The sequence below is a fragment of the Mesoplodon densirostris genome, chromosome 14, assembly GCF_025265405.1.
Source record: "Mesoplodon densirostris isolate mMesDen1 chromosome 14, mMesDen1 primary haplotype, whole genome shotgun sequence".
In the NCBI taxonomy this organism is placed as follows: Eukaryota; Metazoa; Chordata; class Mammalia; order Artiodactyla; family Ziphiidae; genus Mesoplodon; species Mesoplodon densirostris.
The window spans coordinates 20,683,134-20,697,372 of NC_082674.1; the positions used below are offsets into that span (position 1 = coordinate 20,683,134).

Genomic DNA, 14,239 nt, shown 5'->3' on the forward strand with positions numbered 1-14,239 from the left:
TTTCCAATTCACCCTTCTGTCTCTACCCCCTCAACTTTCTTCCATTACTTAAATCAACAGGTGTTTATTGTGAGTGCATAGGACTAGGGTGACTTCTGAGGTGATTTATTCACATACATCTGGCCTGACAGAGCTGGCTTGTACTCTAAGGACTTGTATGCTAGAAGAATGCCAGCTTTTAACAGCAGTTAGAGAAGAATGGTGAATAAGTATGTATACGAAATATATATATTTATAATTCAGTATCAGTGTTGCCTTTGCTGGTGGCTAGATTTGGGATAGTAAAAGAAAATAATTTGCTTTTTAATAATTATATAATGAAAGAAAGCTAATTAGGAAATCGGGTACAAAATCCAGATTACTCTGGCTTTGTTTCTTCACTCTGTAGTGTCAGACTGCCAGTATATCATCATGAAGATACATGAGAAATATTATCTGTCACAGGTGAAGAAAGAATAATAGCTGGATTGTTTCTGAACTTTGTAATAAACTTTTAAAAAAAAAGCATCTCATTTGATTTAAAAAAAATTCCTTGGCTCAAATACTTTAATTTCAGACTTAGTAAGTTTTCAGTAAATTAAAATTGGCCCTAAAACCTGGAAAGAATGATCGTGTAGTGTACCAGTACTATAAGTTACAACCCTCTGGAACAATAGAAGGTGGAGGGACTGGGGCAGAGGCTGTGAACTCCCTGAAATTCTCCTTTTACAGATCTTGTATGTACGCACATTGGTGTGAGGGCATGTGCAAAGGATCCGTGATTTTCATTAGGTTCTCAAATGATTTGGAACGTATCCCAGAAAAGATTAAGGATTGCTTAAACCTTTAAAAGACAATAAAGCTGTTGAGAACTTTTACTTCTGGACATTACAGAGTAATTTACTGGTACCAGATTAGCCCTCTGGCCGTAAATAAGGAGGAACCTGGACAAAACACATACAACAGGCAGGGCAGGACTGCAATCCCTGAGAGAAGGAAAATAAAATTCAGCCCTGCGAATCTCACAGGCTTTCTTTCTGAAACTAGATTCCAGTTAGAATCTAAGTTAATCAGAATCTAAGCAGGGTGAGGCAGTCTTGTTGGGCCAAGGAGGTGGAAGTCAGAGAATAGACTTGGGAGGCTGGAATTTGCAGGGGTGATTACCATAGAAGATGGGGTTACACAGACAGTGAAACCCAGAAATCTGCAGAGGAGTTCCTTTGACTCTTTGGCTGGATACTAAGCTGGGTGGTGCTCCATAGGCTGGGCAAAGAACAACTAACTGTTAGAGGAAGAACAACTACCAGAGACTTGGGAGAATTATTGGGACTTAACGTTGGGTTGTGAGACATTTCTAGTTTTGACCAGCCAGAATGGAGAGACCTTGTGGAATATCAGAACCATTTGGGAGAGTCCCCAGATATGGTACTCCTTAGGAGTAGGGCCAAAGTAACTTTAGAAAAGAGGCTACTCAAGTCCTACCTTAAAACTGTGCTGAAAAATAGGCCTCAAAAGGATTAAGCTGATTCTCAACTAATTTAGCTGCCCACCTGAACAAAACTCAACATGTAAGAAACCCATTGAAGCATTTAAAGGAAGCATGAACGTGAGAGAAATGTAAGATGTAAAAAAGACCTATTAGAACTCCTAGAACAGAAAAACACAATATCTGAAATGAAAAATTCAGCTGATGGGCTTAACAGCAGATTAAAAGAAGAAAAGACACTGCAGAAGAAAAGATCAGTGTAAGGTAATAGAAACTGTGCAAAATGAAACACAGGGGGAAAAGTCTGGGGAAAAAAGGGAGAGAGCCTTAGTGATGTGTGGACATTATCAAGTAGTCTCATGCATGTGCATTTGGACTCCAGGACGGTAGGTGGGGGTCCTGTGGTTGCAGAAGAAGTATTTGAAGAAATAATGGCTGAAAATTTTCCAAGTAATGATGAGAACTATAATCCCATAGACTTTATGAACCTAGGTAGGATGAACATAGAGAAAATCACACTGAGACACGTGCTAATCCAGTGGCTAAAAACCAGTTACAAAGAGAAATCTTAAGAGAAGCCAGAGGGAAAAAAGACCACATTACATATACAGAGGGACAAAGGTAAGAACAGCTGTTGACTTTTCATGAAACAATATAAGCCAACAAATGAGCAAATAACCACACTGAGGAGGAAGAAAAGAATAATCAAAATACCTTTAGAAAACAGTATTTGATTAGCTATTGTAAGACTAAAGATAAAAGGGACTGTAAACATGCATTTTGGTGAATCTGATTTCTCACAAGGGTATGGGTTAGCAAGTTGGCAACTATGTATATACTAGGAATGAACATGTAAGTAAATATATTTTAGATAATGAGAGCCAGGTTTCTATTGTTAGAGAGGTTAAGGAAAGGAAATGAAGAAGACTAGAAGGAACTCTGTGATGTTGAATTGGAATCAGAATTATCAGTATGAACTCATGGTTTTATATATTATACGTGCAGATGGTTGTGGAAATACAGGTGTGTGTATGTGCATGGATTAGTGTACATAAATATATTTTCTCACTCTGTCCTCTGGGAATGCCTAGAAGAAGCAGTGAGCATGCCTAGTGCCCAGATCTTGGACTCTACATTCAGTTTTTCAACAAAAGGAACCAGGACTCTTAAAAAGAACTGACTGATTCCAGAACTGGGATATATGGGAGCATCTTTGGTGCCAGAAAATGAAGAAGTGCTCAGAAAGGGATGGGATGTGTCAAAAGTATGTAAGAACCGGGCTTCCCTGGTGGTTCAGTGGTTAAGAATCCGCCTGCCAATGCAGGGGACACAGATTCGAGCCTTGGTCAGGGAAGATCCCACATGCAGCAGAGCAGCTAAGCCTGTGCGCCACAACTACTGAGCCTGTGCTCTAGAGCCTGTGAGCCACAACTACTGAGCCTGCGCTCTAGAGCCCTCGAGCCAGAACTATTGAGCCCGCGGGCCACAACTACTGAAGTCCACGTGCCTAGAGCCGTGCTCCGCAACAAGAGAAGCCACCACAATGAGAAGCCCGCACACCACGATGAAGAGTAGCCCCCACTCGCTGCAACTAGAGAAAGCCTGTGTACAGCAACGAAGAGCCAACACAGCCAAAAATAAATTAATTAATTTAAAAAAAGTTTGTAAGAACCAACCTGAAAGAGCTTCTAATGTCCAAAGCTGTAATGAAATAATTATAATATTGCATTGCTACCAATAGAATAAAATAGCCATTAGTCCATATTGGTATGTATAAAACAAACAGGTAGGTTGGTAGGTAAAAGGGACAAATCATAAATGAAGAATTCCAATTAATAAGTGTAAAACCGTGACTGAAACAAAATCACCATTAGGCAAATACTGCAGTAATAGTTGTCACAGGCAGTCCAGTGGTGGAAGGTAAGATCAGTGGGTGAAGGTACGATGAGAAACGTTTGCATCGTCTCAAAGTATTTTCTTCTAGAAATTATTGATTACAAAGGGAAAAACAGCAAATTTACAGTGGAGAGAAGCTCTGTAGATACCACCTTAACTAAGTTATTAAGGTTAATATCATAGAAAGAAGGCATCCACAATATATACTTGATATAATGAACCAAGAAAGGCAAAACATGACATCTGTGGTGTTTTGTGGTATTCTTACCAAAAAATGCAAAACCTTACTCTAATTATGAGAAGACAGCAGGCAAACCCAAATTGAGGGAGAATTCTACAAAATACCTGACAAGTATTCTTCGAAAGTATCAAGGTCATGAAAGACAAGAAAAAACTGAGTAACTGTCACAGATTTGAGGAGACTAGGATGGATGACAGCTAAATACAAAGTGGGAATCTGGATTGGATTCTGGAATACAGTGACATTAGTAAAAAAACAACAACAACAACAAAAAAAAAACTGGTGGATTAGGTCTGTAGTTGGCATTGTACCAGTGTTACTTTCTTGTTTCTGATAAATGTACTATGGTTATGTAAGTGTTAACATTAGGAGAAGCTTAGATGAAAGGTATATGTGAACTCTGAACTATTTTTGCAACTTTTTTGTAAAATAATTTCAAAATAAAAAATTTCTTAAATCTACAGTATTCCCCAAATTGGGGAGTTGGAGGAAGAAACAATGCAAGCCAGAAGACAGTGAAATTACATATTTAAACTTCTGAAAGGAAAAAACTATCAAGTTAGAATTTAATCCTAACAAAAATATCTTTCAAAAATGAAGTCAAAATAAAGACATTTTCCATACAAAAGCTGAGACAATTTCTTGCCAGCAGTCTTGCACTATTACAAATGTTAAAGGGAATTTTTCAGGTTGAAGAAAATCATTCCAGATAGAAACTCAGATCTGCACAAAGGAAGGAAGAGATTAAGAAATGGTAAATATGTGGGGAAATATAAAACACTTTTTTTCTCATTTTAGTTTATTTCGAAGACAATTGACTATTTAAAGCAAAGATTTTTATGTTTTATAGGATTCATAATATTTAGAAAATGTAGAAGTGTAACATGTAGAAGAAAAAAGGTTTTTTAAATAGCCCAGTAATAGGCGAAAATGGAAGCATACTGCTATAAGTGTCTTATATTAATACCAGAAGTGGTATAATGCTGTTTGAAGGTAGACTGTCCTAAGTTAAAAATGTATATTATAAATGCTAGTGCAACCACTGAAAAAAAATTAGGTCTATCTAATAAGCTGTTAGTCATAAAAAAGCTCAAGTGACTATTAATATTTGACGAAATAGATATCAGAGTGAGGGATAAATACAGACTTTACAGTAATACAGACTTTTCAGAACAATAAAGTTGTCAATTTATCATATTTATATACCTAATAACAGTTTCAGAATACCTGAAGCAAAACCTGACAGAATTGGAAGGAGAAATAGACAATGTACAATTACATAGCTGGATGTTTCAACATTCCTCTTTAGTAATTGATTAAGTAGACATATATTAAAGAAATTGAGGAACTTAACCTGGCGGTCCAGTGGTTAAGACTCCACGCTTTCACTGCAGGGGACACGGGTTTGATCTCTGGTCCAGGAACTAAGATCCCGCATGCTGTGTGGTGTGGCCAAAATTTTTTTAAAAATTAAAATAGTAAAAAAAATAAAAAGAAACTGCATCTTAGTTTAAAATTCCCTGAAAGAAGCCTCAAGGCCCAGATGGCTTCACTAGTGCATTTTATCTAATGTTTAAGGGAGAAAATACCAATCTTAAACTACTTCAATAAATATAGGAGGAGGGCACACTTCCAAATCATTTATGGGACCAGCTTTGTCTTGGATACTAAAACCATATAAAGATGAGACCTATTCCTAATGATCATTGACATGTCTTTCATGAACATGTATATAAGAACTCTTATCTCACTTGCAAATCAATTCCAGGAACTTATAAAACGAATAATATGTCACAACCAAGTGGGATTTATTTCAGGAATCCAATGTTGACTTCACATTCAAAATCAGTTTTAATTATCCACCTTAATGGAATAAAGAAGAAAAATCATGAACATCTTTAATACGTATAGAAAACCCTTTGACAAAATGCAGCCTCATTTTGCATCATGATACCTCAGCAAACTAGGAATAGGACATTTCCTCAACCAACTAAATGATGTACAGTTAACACGATACTTTAATGGTGAAACTTTCAGTCTAAGCTTTCTCTTTTGAGGATCCAGTACAAAACAACAATATATTAGAGGTCCTAGCTAGTACAATAAGGAAAGGGAAAGAAGCAAGTCATAGAGCTTGAAAAGGAAGATGATATGGAAGTGCCTTTATACAGACTACCTGATTATATACATTGAAATTCTAAGCCACCATCACCCCCCCCGAAAAAAAAGAGCAACTGTAATTAATAAGTGAATGTAGCAAGTTTGCAGGCTACAAGGTCAATACAAAAATAAATTGTATTCTATATTTAGCAAAAAAAAAACAATTGGAAAATGAAACTTAAAATTATCATTTACGGTATTATCCACAAAATGAAGTAGGGATAAATTTAACAAAATATGTGCAAGACCTAGGCACTGAAAACTACAAAATACTGTTGAGAGAACTTAAAGAAGACCCAAATAAACAGAGAGCTCGGGCTTCCCTGGTGGCGCAGTGGTTGAGAGTCCGCCTGCCAATGCAGGGGATGCGGGTTCGTGCCCCGGTCCGGGAAGATCCCACATGCCGCACGGCGGCTGGGCCTGTGAGCCATGGCCGCTGAGCCTGCATGTCTGGAGCCTGTGCTCCGCAACAGGAGAGACCACAGCAGTGAGAGGCCCACGTACCGCAAAAAAAAAAAAAAAAAAAAAAAGAACTCTACCATGTTCATGGATCAGAAGACTCGTTATCACTGTACCCAAACTCCTACTTATCTTTCCTGAACATGCCAAGCATATTTCTACCTCAGACCCTGTGCACTGTTTCCTCTGCCTGAAACACTCTCCTCACGTATTTTATTTTTTTTGTCTCCTCTCCCTGGAATGTAAATCCCTTCAACAGAGGATTTTGTCTGCTTCATTCAGTGTCAAGTATATAGTAAGTGTGGTTTATTCTTCTGTAACACACATTACTATAATGTGAAATAGCTTGTAGATAATACATATATATTACATTGCACTAGAAATGCTTGTGTTATCCCTTTATTACATCTTAGGATGTAGTTGGAAGAGTTGAAGTTAGCTTTGGTTTTGTCAGTAATTTCTCAGTTCCCAGGAACTTATCCTGTCTCATTCATTTCAAAAATTAAAATCAGTAGTTAATGCCATGCAGCAAAAGAAAAAAATAGATCATTTAATTGGACTTCATCAAAATTAAAAACTTTGGGGCTTCCCTGGTGGCGCAGTGGTTGAGAGTCCGCCTGCCAATGCAGGGGACACGGGCTCGTGCCCCAGTCCGGGAAGATCCCACATGCCGCGGAGCGGCTGGGCCCATGAGCCATGGCCGTTGAGCCTGTGGGTCCGGAGCCTGTGCTCTGCAATGGGAGAGGCCACAACAGTGAGAGGCCCGCGTACCGCAAAAAAAAAAAAAAAAAAAAAAAAAAAATTAAAAACTTTGATGCATCAAAGGTAATTAAGAAAGTGAAGACAGCCTATAGAATGGAGGAAATATTTGCAAACCATATTTCTGATACGACTCTGTTTTCCAGAAGATATAAAGAACTCTTACAACTCAACAACAAAAAGATAACTTGATTTAAAAATGGGCAAAGGACTGGAATAGACTTTTCTCCAGAGAAGGTATACAAATGGCCAACAAGCATGTGAACTGATGTTTAGTATCAGTAGTCATTAGGGAAATGCAAATCAAAACTACAGTGAGGCACCACTTCCTATGCACCCCCTAGAATGACTTACAAAAAGGAAAGTAATAAGCATTGGTTAGGATGTAGAAAAATTGAACCCTCATACATTGCTAGTGGAAATGTAAATGGTGCAGCTGCTGTGGAAAACAGTGGTTCCTCAAAAAGTTAAACAAAATTACCATATGACCCAGCAATTCCACTTCTTGTATATACCCCAAAGAATTAAAAACAGGTACTCATATAAACACATATACATGCATATTCATAGCAACACTTTACCAAGGCCAAAAGGCGAAAACAGCCGAAATGTCCGTCAACAGATGAGTGGATAAGCAGATAATGGTGTATATACATATGATGGAATATTACTCAGTCATAAAATGGAATGAGGTACTGACTGATACATGCTACAATGTGGATGGACCTTGAAAACATTATGCTAAGTGAAAGAAGCCAGACACAAAAGGTCACATGTTACTTGCTTTCATTTATATGAAATATCCAAAATAGGTAAATCTATAGAGACAGAATGCAGACTGGTGGTTTCCAGGGGAGTGGTGGGAGGGGAAATGGAAAGCCACTGATTAATGGGTATGGAGTTTCCTTTTGAGATGATGAAAATGTTTTGGAGCTGGATAGAGGTGCTGGTTGTACAATATTGCGAATATACTGAATTGTTCACTTTAAAATGGTAAATTTTATGTTATGTGAATTTTACCTCAGTAGAAAATAGGTTAAGAGCATGTATGGTTTGCAATCAAACAGACATGGAATTGAGTCCTGGTTTTTGCCGCCTATTAATTCTGTGACCTTAAGTAAATTACTGTATATTTTGTCTTCTATAAAATAGGCATATTAGGGGAATTCCCTGGCGATCCAGTGGTTAGGCCTTGGCGCTCTCATTGCCGGGGCCTGGGTGCGATCCTTGATCTGACTAAGATCCTGCAAGCTGTGTGGCACGGCCAAAGTAAAATAAAATAAAAAATAAAATAAAATAGGCATATTAGTACTTTCTCAGAGGATTTTTGTTAATATTAAATGAGATAGTATATGTGAAATGCTTACAATATTTAATTATCCAGTGAATATTAGCGTTAATTGATTTTTCTTTTGCTGCTGCTATTGGTTTTTATTTCACTCTTCATTTGTAGAATGGAAATAATAGTATGGACTAGGATTGTTCAGATGACTTAATGAGTTATCTATGCAAAGGGCTTAAAACAGTGCCTGGGGGCTTCCCTGGTGGCGCAGTGGTTGAGAGTCCGCCTGCCGATGCAGGGGACACGGGTTCGTGCCCCGGTCCGGGAAGATCCCACATGCCGCGGAGCGGCTGGGCCCGTGAGCCATGGCCACTGAGCCTGCGCGTCTGGAGCCTGTGCTCCGCAAAGGGAGAGGCCACAGCAGTGGGAGGCCTGCGTACCGCAAAAAACCCCCAAAAAACAAACAAAAAAAACCCAGTTCCTGGCACATTGTAAATTCTCAAAGTGTTTACTAAGCTATTACTATTAAATGAAAGGATCTTCAGAGGGAACTTTCTTGCATTCTCCATTTTCACATCCATATGGAGATGTCCATTATGGAAAATGGCCTTTTCAAAATTTGTGCTGTTAATGACAGAGCTAGGACTAGACCTGGTCTTTTTTAAATTTCAGACTAAGCTACATGCAAAGGATTGTAGGTATGCGATTCCTATTTCCTCTCCTGGTGTGGTGAAAACACTTGATTTTCACCTGTTAAAAACCACAGATATTGATCATTTAGCTATAAGTTGTTGAACTTTGGTTGTCTGGAGTTTATTATATAGGTTGTTTCTGCCTGCATTAATTACTATTGGTGTGTCATCAGAAGCCAAGCTTTGGCGAACTGATATTTATAGTGACTAGAAGTTGCAGTTACTTTTCTTGCCACTGGATGGTGCAACATCATTAAGGCAAATGTTTTGCCTGATATTGTTTCTCACTTTCCTGAGCAACTGAAAATTGATAAATGAGTTAGACTGTGGTAAATTGAAATACTCGTTTGAACTGGGTCCCAGGAATCTGTAAAAAGTGGGGATTTCCTCTAGTATATATATATATTTTTTTCCTTTTTGCGGTATGTGAGCCTCTCACTGTTGTGGCCTCTCCCGTTGCGGAGCACAGGCTCCGGATGCGCAGGCCCAGCGGCCATGGCTCACGGGCCCAGCCGCTCCGCGGCATATGGGATGCTCCCAGACCGGGGCACGAACCCGTATCCCCTGCATCGGCAGGCGGACTCTCAACCACTGCGCCACCAGGGAGGCCCTCTAGTATATTTTTACGTAAGCAAAAGCTGGAAAAGAATCGCTGGTTGGATCAAACCCTATGATTTTGCTCTAGTCTGTGGTAATTTAACAAATGATAGTGTTGCAGGAGAATCTGATTCTCCCTGGCAGAATCTTAAAGGGTGATAGGTTCTCCTAGCTTCTCTTGGCAGCTGAGTTATTGATTTTGCCCTAATCTTTAAATTGTATCAAAAACTTTTCTACTCTATCTTAAATATAGGTTTTTCCAACCTATGTTTGAGGGTGTGGAAAGTACATGCTGGAGTGACTAAGGTATTTACTTGGGAAGGTGCACCGTTGTAAAAGTTGTTTTTGAGAGTGACTGTAGAAAGAAGGCTGGAAGGAATGAGACTGTAGGGGTGGCCTGGGGCCATGCTAGAAGTCTGGTGATCAAGTCGGAGTGTTTGTGTCGTGGAGAGAACATTTGTAAACATACCTCCTCCTCTCTTAACCTAATTTTTGTTTCTATTAATGTAATAGCTACAGAGTTTTAGAAGTTAGTACTTTAAGGCCTATGACCACAGCAGCAGCAACAATAAATCCTTGCCCCATGCTCACTTGTGTGTTACCTTTCCCAAACACTTTTTGGCCTTTACTTCTGATATTCAACCCCATATTCCCTAGTCATATGTTTTTAACTTTTAAAAAGGCTAATTTGAGAAATTTTCTCTTGTTGTTATGGAAGATGAGAATTGGAATACTCTAATACCATGAGGCATTCTTGGTGCCTCTCCCTTCATCTTCTCAAATAGTTATAACACGTTTTGTTAACTGCTAAACCAAGTAGCGTACTATAATTGCATTTCCTTTCTTGGACAGCTCTCTGTTTTTACTGAGTTTACAGTCCCTTCATTGTTACATATGCTTAGATTTCAAGGTGCTATTCATACTTTATCCCAAACTCTACAACAGAATTGCCAGACCCTCTGAACTCTTCTTTTCATTTAAATTCCATTAACACCATTTCATCCCCTCCCTCTCTTAGGAGGCATACCTCTTGGCACTTTCTCTGCATTTAAGCATTTTATTCTGTCCTGTTGTTTTCTGTCCTCAATTCTCTACTGAACTGGTTGCTTCTCTAGGCCAGTTTGAACTGCCCTTTACATCACTCTTTTTTGGGGGGTGGAGGGGTGTGCTGCATGGCTTGCGGGGTCTTTTTTTTTTTTTTGCAGTACGCGGGCCTCTCACTGCCGTGGCCTCTCCCATTGCGGAGCGCAGGCTCAGCGGCCATGGCTCATGGGCCCAGCCGCTCCGCGGCATGTGGGATCCTCCCGGACCGGGGCACGAACCCGTGTCCCCTGCATCGGCAGGCGGACTCCCAACCACTGTGCCACCAGGGAAACCCGCTTGCGGGATCTTAGTTTCCCGACCAGGGATTGAACCCAGGCTACGGCAGTGAAAGCACTGAGTCCTAACCACTGGACCACCAGGGAATTCCCTGTATCACTCTCTTTGCTGGACGTTTTTTCTTCCTATTCTTGGTAAAGCAATCTCTCCTAGTAGCTGTCTTAGAAAAGATGCACGAGAGCTAAATATTTTGAGATCTTTCATCTTTAGAAATGCCTTTTTTTTTTACTCTTATTTGATTTTGGCTGGATATAGGTTGAGAATTTTTTTTTTAAATTAATTTATTTTTGGCTGCGTTGGGTCTTCGTTGCTGCGTGTGGGCTTTCTCTAGTTGCAGTGAGCGGGGCTACTCTTTGTTGCAGTTCACGGGCTTCTCATTGCAGTGGCTTCTCTCGTTGCAGAGCATGGGCTCTAGGTGTGTGGGCTCAGTAGTTGTGGCACACGGGCTTAGTTGCCCCGCAGCACATGGGATCTTCCCGGACCAGGGATCGAACCCATGTCCCCTGCGTTGGCAGGCGGATTCTTAACCACTGTGCCACCAGGGAAGCCCAAGAATACTTTTTATTTACCTTTTTGTATTCTGGATTCTAGTGTTGCCGTTGAGTAGTTCAGAGTTGTTATTCTTGATTGTTTAATATGGCCTGGTTTGTTTCTCTGCAAGCTTTTATAATATTATCTTTATTCCTGGAATTTATCTTTAGCCCTGAAATTTCATGATGATATAATTTGGTATAGATCTTATTTTATTCATTATGCTAGGTACTAGGTGAGTCTTTCAGTCTAAAATAGATTCCTTTGATTCTGTTAAGTTTTCTTGCATAATTTTTAGATTACTATTTTCTGTGTGTCATTTTCTCTGTTCTTTCTTGAACTTCTATGAGTTAGATGTCAGATCTCCTGGTATGATATTTTGACTTATCATATCTCACATATATTCCATTCTTTGTCATTTTGTTGTATTTTTTGAGGGATCTTAATTTTCCCTTACAGCCTTTCTGTTGAGTATATTATTTCTGCCTTTTTAATTTCCAGGAGTTTTCTAGTTCAGATTACTGTTTCTTCCCCCTACCCCCCCATCTCGTTCTGAGAAAATAAAAAGAACTATATCTTTTCCTTTGTATTGCCCCTGTTTCCTCCAGGTTTCCTTTTTTGTTTGTTTTTGCTTTTTAATTTTGATATCTCACTGGAACTTTGTCTTTCATGCTTTTGCCTGAAGCTCTAAAAAGCTGACTGGAAGCTAAGTAGGCAAGTGTGGAGCTTGTCAAGTGGTGAGTTTCACCCTAAAGGTGAAGTATCTGTGTCTTTTCTCAGGGACCCTTTTATTTTCTCTAGAAAATGTCATTTATCTGTTTATTCAACAGTGATTTCTTGAATGCCTGCTTATATGTCAGGCATAGCTCTAGGTGCTGGGAATTTAATAGAATTGAACAGCTAAAACTCCCTACCCTTGTTGGATCTTATATTTGGCAAAGGGAGGCAGAAAAAGAAAAGGAATAAGTAAATATATACAGTATATTTAAGGAATGTTAAAGATTAAAAGGTAAGGAATAGGGTTAAGGGAGTATTAACAGATAATGGACATGGGGTAAGGGGCATGAGGAAAAGTTGCAGCTTAAGATATGTTAACTAGGGGAAGGAGCTCTGATGGAGAAGAAAGTATTCCAGGATGGGAGGACAGTATATACAGAGGCCTTGAGGTGGGAATCTGCCTGACCTGTGTGTGGAACAACTTGTGGAAACCAGTACCGTCAGCTAGATCAGAGTAAGATGATACAGAAAAGGTTGGGACTCCCCTGGTTGTCCAGTGGGTAAGACTCCACACTCCCAATGCAGGGAGCCCAGGTTTGATCCCTGGTTGGATAACTAGATCTTGCATGCATGCCGCCTGCCACAACTGAGGAGCCCACATGCTGTAACTAAAGATCTCGCATGCCACAGTGAAGGCCCAGTGTAGCCAAAATTTTAAAAATAAATAAGTAAATATTTTTTTTAAAAAGATGATATAGAAAATGCTGAGGTCAGAGTGAACAGGGGGAGGTGGGCAGAATGTGTAAGACCTTATGCACTATTTTAGGGACTTTTGCTTTTAGTCTTTGTGAAAGATGAGATTTGGAGATAGCCAATAAGCAGTTCGGTATCTTAAGTTTGGAGTTAAGGGGAGCAGTCTGGGCTATGATATAAAATTTTAGAGTTGCCAGTGTGTACATGGAATTTAAAGCCATAAAATCAGGGAAAAGAAGTTCACTCTAATTTTTAGAAAAGTTAGATGAGGAGAAGCCAATAATGAAGATTGACGAGTGGCTGGAGAGGTAGAAACACTAGCAGAGTTTTTGTGCAGAAAAGAATGAAGAACTGCTTCAACTGCTGCTAATTCTTTTGAGGATAGACAACATGAGATGGAGAGGGAAACTCATGGAGTCTAGGATGAGGTTTCTGTCTTGAACAGTTAGGTGGATGGCTTAAAACAGTCTAAATTCTTGGAAGTTTTCCAGTGTTACCTGGTTTCCATCACAAAGGGTTTAGAGCTTTCAGACTGTCCTAATTTCACTTCTATTCAGGAAAGTTTTCTGAAATAGTATTGGTTGTCAAGTTTGTCATTAAGATTAATTAACAAATTCTATGACTAACTGGGATTGTTCAGTCCTGTTCAGAGTTGTTCTTGACAACCAGGTCATTTTAGGACGATTTTCTCAGTAATTCCTAGAGAAACAAAAATATGGGCTGTAGACATAGTCTGAGGTTTGTAAGTGTCAGACAAATGGCCCTCTTTTTTTCTTTTAATCGGGTACGGGAAACAAACTGAAAGGGCCAAGTTGAAGATTTTAGTTAGTTAAAGAGCAGACAGATCCTGGGGAACCTATAATACTTTTGCTTCATGTACTGTGACATACTGTGTTACTAGATGCATAAACATCTAGTACTTTTACACTTTCTAATTCATTGACCTGTTCATCATTATGAAATGACCCTCTTTAACCCTGGTAGTATTCTTTTCCGCAAGCTAGTGAAGCCTATGTTTTTTGCTAATAGGAAACATCTTTTTATTCTTTTGCATTAAAATATTAGATATTACAATTTTTTTTTCATTTCCTAATTGTAAAATCTCTCTGTATATAACTGTTTCTTCTACTGTCTTGGATCTTATATCACACAGGTTTACAGTTGGACACTTTTGCTCAGAATTGCATACATAGTAAATTTCCAGAACCAAACAAACAAATTTTGAAAGTGTGTTTTTACACCAATTAATTTTAGTATAGCCATGTTCAGAGCCATAGATACAACTTACCTTTTTTTTTCTATGTTGT

At 39.0% G+C, this 14,239-nt stretch overlaps 1 protein-coding gene across 1 annotated transcript in view; it reads left to right on the top strand.

Annotated features, from left to right (window-relative positions):
- Positions 1 to 14,239, top strand: part of RAB10 (RAB10, member RAS oncogene family) — a 76,646-nt gene that overhangs the window by 36,822 nt on the left and 25,585 nt on the right. The gene's annotated exons all lie outside the window — the stretch shown is intronic.